The sequence below is a fragment of the Tetrao urogallus genome (assembly GCF_951394365.1).
Source record: "Tetrao urogallus genome assembly, chromosome: 3".
NCBI classification, from domain to species: domain Eukaryota; kingdom Metazoa; phylum Chordata; class Aves; order Galliformes; family Phasianidae; genus Tetrao; species Tetrao urogallus.
The window spans coordinates 45,289,697-45,297,644 of NC_136815.1; positions in this window are offsets into that span (position 1 = coordinate 45,289,697).

A 7,948-nucleotide genomic window follows, 5' to 3' on the forward strand; every position below is an offset into this window, starting at 1 on the left:
ATATTTTCTTGTTCAGGTAGTCTCGCCCTAAAAGGGGCAGCTACTCAACAAAAGAGCTACTTGAGCTATGCCTGCCCATGAGAAAATGCTCCCCACCATTCACAGCAGGACTTTCCAGGTCCTGTTCCCTGCTGCCTCCATGACTGGCTACCACAGCCTATGTTCTAATGCAGCAGGTGAAGAACATCTGGGATGACACGTCCCATATGGGTATCTGATGGCCTTCTTATGGGATGCACTTACTAGATCTTCTTTTCTGAGTAGTGTTGGGCTGTAGTAACAGGCTTTTCTTGTATCTAAAGAATATTTAAAATGTGGTTCTGCCACAGTTTGAAGGGAGAGGCTCGTAGCTCCCTCTAGGCTCTCCTTAATGCTGGATGGTAAGGTCCACAGGCTGTACAACAGTGGTAAAGAAGTGTCAGGAAAACATTTCTCTGCCATGTTCAGATTGAAGTTGAATCTGGCTTCAGCCAAGACCCTCTTCATCCAGCTTGGGGTTTTTAGGCATGAAGACCTTCTGGTATTCGCTTCATCTTGGAGCCTTTGAAGAGAGGGCTGGATTTGGCTTTGAGTTCCCTGTAACCAAAAGGTGCTTATTTTGGCTGTAGATGGGCTTGGAAGTTGCAATACTGTTTACCACCACGCAGTTAACCTTTTCACAAAGAAACCTTAATAATTCTTAGTGTTTATGTAACCACTGTTATCTTTAAAGTGCTCAGTAAATATTGCTGTGGTTTGTTTGTTGTTCTAAAACGGAAAGCCGCATTCCTTTTCTGGCTGAAGTGATTTATTGATATCAACAGTAGCTCTTCATGTTGCTGTAGTGCTTTTTGTGTGAGGGATTCAAAGTGCTCTGCAGACACAATCATCTTTGGAAGTTCCAAATTGCATTTCTGGGATAGGCAGGGAAATAGATGAGTTCATTCACACACCAAACAAACGCAGCAGCTGCTCACCTGTTCACATTAATAGGCAAGAATAAACTTAGACCAGAAATCAAGGGGTACCAAATCCACTTCATAGATGACAGAAAGAAGGTAGGTACTGGCTAAGGACATGAAGTAGAAATGAAACAGGACAAAGAGTCAAAATGCTTTCCAAGAAGTGCCATAAATATGTGTATCTCACAGAAAACAACAGTGCCAGTAGCACAATGCTTTAGGTTTGCCTCTCTGCACACTGAGATCCAGTGACCTAGCCTGCTGCCCTCTCTATCTGGGATCTGCGCAGGTATTATGGGCTGCTGACTTCCTATCAGCTGCAAGTGAATACAGAGGCTGTGCAACAAGCTCCACATGAGCCAAGGAAAAGTATATAAAGCTTTGTGCCTGTGTTTCAGATATCTAGCCATTGTAGGATGGAGATGAGCACAAGGAAAGACCTGTGGGTACAAAGAGAACTGGCATCCCATCGGAGATGTGGTAGTGGTATGGCCTCAGAGATCACAGATATATGGAGCCCTTTATTTAGGATGATCACTGCTGTGCAATGTACAGGGATGGGTACTTGGGTTACAAAAGGTAATGTCGTACCTCCTGACCTAATGCCACTTCTTGCACATGTCATTCTTTCCCTGGAGCAAAATTGCCTTGCTATTGATCCACCCACCTTTGTTTAGATTAGAAGAGCTGAGAAGATCAGAGCACCAGATGAAATAGCCGCAGGTCAGATTTAATGCACTGTAACAATCACTGTTTGTCTCAGAATCTATTTGCAGGAATAATTCACACTTTATTCAGCCAATCATAACGACTACTAGGAAATCAGTAAGTAAATCAAATTTCATGTTGTCTTGGAAGTTTCAGAATTGTTGTACATAAAATGAAGCAGCACAAAAACTTTTTGTCCTTCACTTAATGCAAACTCCGAACAGACACAAAATACTACTGTTGTTTGGAACCCCTGTCATTACCCCATGCTCCATGAGTCAGTGATGTTAAAATGCTAATGTGTGCTAACAATCCAACCAAAGATCATATATATGGCTCTTTTTTCCAGCATTGGAGTAACATACTGCACATACAGGACTAAATAGAGTTGTGCCTTCTCACAGCACCTCTGCATTCAGTCCTTTCAAATGTCATCTTAGTTTCATACTTGTCTGAATTCCAGTTTCTTTTGACCTGTCCTTCTACACATTCAATAAAACCTACATAAATGTAACGCAGCATAAGCCTGATGATACTCTACAACAAGAATGTTGCTTTGCTAAAACATATTTTTCCATACCATTGTTTCAATAAAAATGACTATATTATTCAGCTTATCACACTTGTCCATCCACTTCAATATTTATCTGCCACCTGTTATTTCAATATTTTTCTGTATTCTGTTATTTCTATTTGTAGAATACCAGAATTAATGTTCTATTCATGTTAAGACCACTTTGTTCTATTCTACTTGGTTCATTAGACTTCTATTTATTTTCCAGGTCTTTTCGGGTGAGATAGCATTCACAAAACAAATAAAGCCAATGCTCTGGCTTGAAAAACAGGAAAATTTAATTTAGCGTGACAAAATAAGGTTTGTTTCACAGATCCAGACATCACTGACAGACTTCCCTTGACATTAATATCCATTAGGTCAGATCTAAAGGGAAGATTTCAAAAAAGCAACTCAAGAAACAAAGGAGTAAGACTATATCTCTATTCAGTTAGTCAAACAAGTCTTGGTGGTTCAGTTACTATTCGTAAATGTAATGCTGACTCTTATGCTGATCCAATCTCTTTCAGTCAAAAGTCTACATCCTGCCAATATACTTATTATAGTAAGCCGTGGATTCTTCTTGTAAAAGGGGAAAATCCACACTACAAAGTCTGTGTCTGACATCCCAGGCCATTTGCCTCATTTGTACAATTTTGTGTTTTGATGAGCTATATTTTGATTTAATGTCAAAAATCCATACAGTCACACTTCAAGAAAGCATCTCTATCTATTCAGAGAATATCAAAGAAAAGGGTTGTGACTTGTCCATGAGTGAAAAAGCAGCATCTAAAGGCTTAATCTATTAATTTCCCCAAATGTTGTGCAAAACCAAAAGTTTATTTGTGAATGAAGAGGAGACAATATTTGATGGCTTGCTAGTTATATACAGGAAGCAACATCTTTCAAAGCATGCTAGCTAAAATGGCCAGCCTGGACAGAACAAGGGGAATGGTTTTAAACTGAGACAGGGAAGGTTTAGGTTAGATATTAGGAGGAAGTTTTTCACACAGAGGGTGGTGATGCACTGGAACAGGTTGCCCAAGGAGGCTGTGGATGCCCCATCCCTGGAGGCATTCAAGGCCAGGCTGGATGTGGCTCTGGGCAGCCTGGTCTGGTGGTTGGCGACCCTGCACATAGCAGGGGGTTGAAATCAGATGATCATCTGATCACCTTTTCAACCCAGGCCATTCTGTGATTCTATGATTTTTGTGAATGAAATAATGCAATATCCAAGAAGTAACATTATGTGATAATAATAGCCTTCTTGACCTTAAAATATATGTGTCAATAAATTTGTTGCTTTATCTTCTCGCTGATTTAAAGAGATGCTAACTCTCAGGAGATCAATAACAAGTCCCATGCCTAGCAACTTTGTCTGCCCAGCAAAATGGAGTCTCAGACACGTATCTAAGCTGTTGTTAACTAACTGATTTTGCTCTATGTTGACAAGCCATTCTCACTGGACTAATGCTTTAATAATGTCTTGCTTTTAATGTTCACCCAGAGCTGCTCCAAACTCTGCAAAGTGCCGTGCTTTGTCAGCGAGCAGGGAACAGCACAGCAACCTATGCTGTGCCAGCTGGGAACACAGCTATGTCAGAACAGATTTTTGCCACGGCAAATGTTTCACTGACTCAGATACACGGATAGAGCATGACACTAACATACAACACAGGCCAGAAAATGTCTGCGGTTTTATATGTACTGCACATTTCTGTTCTTGTAGGGTACATACATATACATATATTTATATATATGTGTGCATACTTGGTGTCCATGTATATGTATAAATTTCTATAATCACTTCAGAAATGGGATACATGAATCTCATCTTCTGATTGTCTGGACTGTATGGCGTGGAGAAGCAAAAGAACAACTCATTTTCTGAGGACTCCAAGAACAGTTTCTGAAGGTCCTTCACTACCCATGATTGTCCATCAAATCCTACTGAGACAACTTCTAAAATTTACAAAATATCTCCAAGCCCAAAGATAAACAGGCTGATCTTCAAGAACACTGCGGATCTTGAACCTGACTCCTGTTCCTCCTCTCCAGTTGCATTTGGCAGTGTCCACAGGAACTTTGTGTGATGGTTCTGCTTAAATTCTCTATTTTGACAACAAATCCTGAGTTAAACATCAAATGGCAGCATGGTACTCAAGGAACAGTAACCTGATATTAATGCAAACCCAGGGCCTTAAAAAGCCATTTATAGGGTAAACTTCTGAATTGGTTAGTATATTAGTGTTTATGCATGGTATCTAGCACAGGTACACACTTAGGTATTTGCTTGTAGCAACATATCAGTTATCTCCAAATTCTGCTGCAATAATAAGATGCCTTATCACAATGTTTTTCTTCAACAGCTCCCCGATCCATACCTGCTTTTTAATATCTTGGACCACATTTTGCCATGCAATTGGTACCATGTTAAGGAAGAGCAAATTGTACTGGAGAGATTAGGACCCACTCAGATAATTCAGCAAGTCTGCTGCAAACTTGGGTCAAGCTTTGAATCTTTTGAATTCAATTCCCAAGCTTATGCAACTAGATAATAAATATCTCCACCAAGAATGTAGTTGTGTCAAAAATAAATGCAGAAAATATGTGACTATAGGACTTACTAAGTTTAGACAGGGACACAGTGGAACAGGTTGGTGGAGCAGCCATACAAATACACCAGGGCAGATACAAAGATGAAAAGATAAAAGGACTTGATTCAGCACCACCTGACACGCTACACGTATATTTAACACTACTGGCAGCTTCAGGCTGATTGCTGTTAGCTCCTTTGGTGTGATTTGATTCCATGTGGAGAGTCTGAAGCCAAGAGCATCTGACCAAATTAATAGCTACACTGAGGTGAGTGTAATTAAAAGTCAAACAGGTCTCCACAGGTAGGGAAGGCTAACAAATGAAAAAAAATTTGCTTACAATGCTAAGTAGGAAACATCAGCTTTGTTTAGTACAAGTACTACTCTGATTTAGCTGGAGAAATATTCTTGGAACATGTTACAGTGGTTTCGACTGGCTCTACCAAAATGTGGAGGTGTGAGAAACTGAAAGAAACCTGCAAACTCACCTGCTGTAGCTTGTCTCCACAAAGGTTGCAAGATTTCCAAGCAGAATATCCTGCCTTCCTATGTGCTTGTGGAGCATGTTGCTTAACACAGCTCCCACTTCTTGCAATAGCCTCTGGGTGCTATCGCAACAGAAATAATAAAGGCTTGTAATAAATGATGAGGAAAAAAAAGCAGCAATGGACATTTTAATTGACTTTGCTGCAAAGTGATCACGTACATTTTCCATTTGGATGTGCAACTAATTCTTCAGACAGGTTGCAATCTGAAAATTGCACAGTCATTACCACTAGATGACACAAGTCTCATTTCTGCACATAAAGCAATGAAAACACTTCTGAATGCAAAGCTCAGGGCTTTCTGTCAAAGTAGAACAAGGAAAACAGGTACTTATTTTATGCTAGCTTCCAGGCAGACACTTCTGCACCAAAATGATATTCAGTGAAGGAAAGTGTTTATCTGATCCTAGTGGATGATTGAATCATAGTAATTAAGGTAGGTAAAGACCACTAAGACCATCTAGTCCAACTGTCAGGACTGTTTTGGTGTAGCAGGACACCAAATGTCATCCTACACTATGAATTAAAATTAGCACCTTCTTACAGGCAGGAAAACTTAATTGTGTGTATACCGGTTGAGAATCAAAATAACTATCCCCTTCCTTCCAAGGAGACAATCCTTGAAAGCTACGTATAACCTCGGGCTTAAAAGGAGCTTCAAAAAATGTAACTTGACAGATGTCCTTAAGCAAGAATAGCTGGCCGTGGAGACAGGCATTTCTGTACCACAGAAAAGGCAATGAGCTGCTGGCAGCATTGATCTGAGTTAACTCTTTGGGGCTACTTTTTTCCTAACATTAAGCTAACTTAAAGATGAAGCAGTCAAAAGTGCTGGCTTCATAACAACAACACTCACAACACTTAGACACCAGGGAGCAGCTACAGCTAGCTTTGTATACTCATCCCCTAATTGTGGCAGAGAGCTGAAACCAAGACCAAGGGCTGTAGTACGACTGAAAGAATACCCAGCCCTGTTCTGTGGGCTGGTAGCATGCAGAGGCAACATAAGCACAGATATATGCTCAGATTTCCACATCTGCCAAGCAAAAAGATTTCAAAACTCACTCTGACCAAGATAGGCTTAGTCTGATCAGCGTTTGTTAATAAGTCTTTGCTTATAATCCACTTTGCTTTCTCTTGGGAGTGAGTGTAGAAAATCTGGAGGCATTATATGAAGGGATTGCACTGGAATAACAACATGAATGTACACAGCCTTCTAAATATAGGTATCAAGCCAGAATTCAGAGAAAGGTTAAAGTATTACCACCTCTCTGTACTATAGGTGGTAGACAACGATGATGTTATGGACTTAATTAGCTCATGGTGGAAACTGCCACACAATTTTGTAGCAAAAACATGGTGGTTGGACTGAACAACATGCTGAACATGATTCAACACTGCAGAAAGACAACTACTTTGTACCAGGAAGGGCGTAGCCAGTAGGTCAAGTGTTGTTATTCCTCACTGACTTGTAAGGCCACACCTGGATTCCTATGACCAGTTTTGAGCTCCCCGTAATAAAAAGACACTGATGATCAAGGGCAAGTCAAGTTTAATGCCAGCACGATGGCTGAAATAACTGTGATTTTTCAGCCTGGCTCAGGGGACACGTTACTGCTCTCCATGACCACAAAATGGGAAGATGCAGGGAAGCTGGAGTCACACTGCTGACAGGCACAGTGGTAGACAGACTCAAGCTGGAACATGGGTAAACCTCCTTAACTGCAGGACAGAACATTTTACTATCTGTGTAGTCACACGGTGGAACAGTTTGCTCAGAGAGGCTGTGAATTCTCCATCTCTGAAACAATTAAAATACAAGTGGAAAATTCCCTGTGCAACCTGACCTAAATGTGCTCTGCTTTCAACAGAAAGCTGAACTACAGTGACCCTCCAGAGGTCCCTGCCAACATTAATTAGCCCTTAAATATATGATACCAAGGACAACCTGCATTTTTTTCAGAAGATGGCAATAGCATTTAAATTACAGATTTTATTCCATGAGTATAATGTGCACTAAGGAGAAACAAAGGCAAAAAAAGTAAAGGGGGAATCAGCAAGAAGCTGGGGTGAATGTGCCACACCTGTTTGTCGCGTTTCCTTTGAGGCAGATCCCAAACAGATCAGCAGAGTGGAATCTCCTTACACCCAGTGGTTGCAACATTGGTCAGGCCATCTGATGTCAGTGGATCGGCGCAGCAAACAGACTCCTGAAAACAAACCCACGGGCAGCAAAGTCCCTGTGAAATCAACACCAAGAGCTGATTTCTGCCATGCAACCCGAGCTGCCTCGCTTGGGCATTATTTTTATTGCAGCTGTACTGCCGTGGCACCTGGCCACATGCACATGGGGCTGTAAGCTAACAACTTTAAAGCCAAAAAAAGAAGCCTTTGCCTATGCTGTTACAGTAAAAATACAATTGTAAGCCATGTGATTAGTACTTTCATGTTCATAAGAAAATAGCAAACATACTGCTGGTACAACCCACATCCCTCTCGTTCTGAGGAGGCACAACTTTGCTCTGAAGACAGCAAACCACTGCATGCAGCTGTCACTAAACCTTTACCCGTGTGCAAAGAAGCAGCAAAGGCAGGCCACGAGAC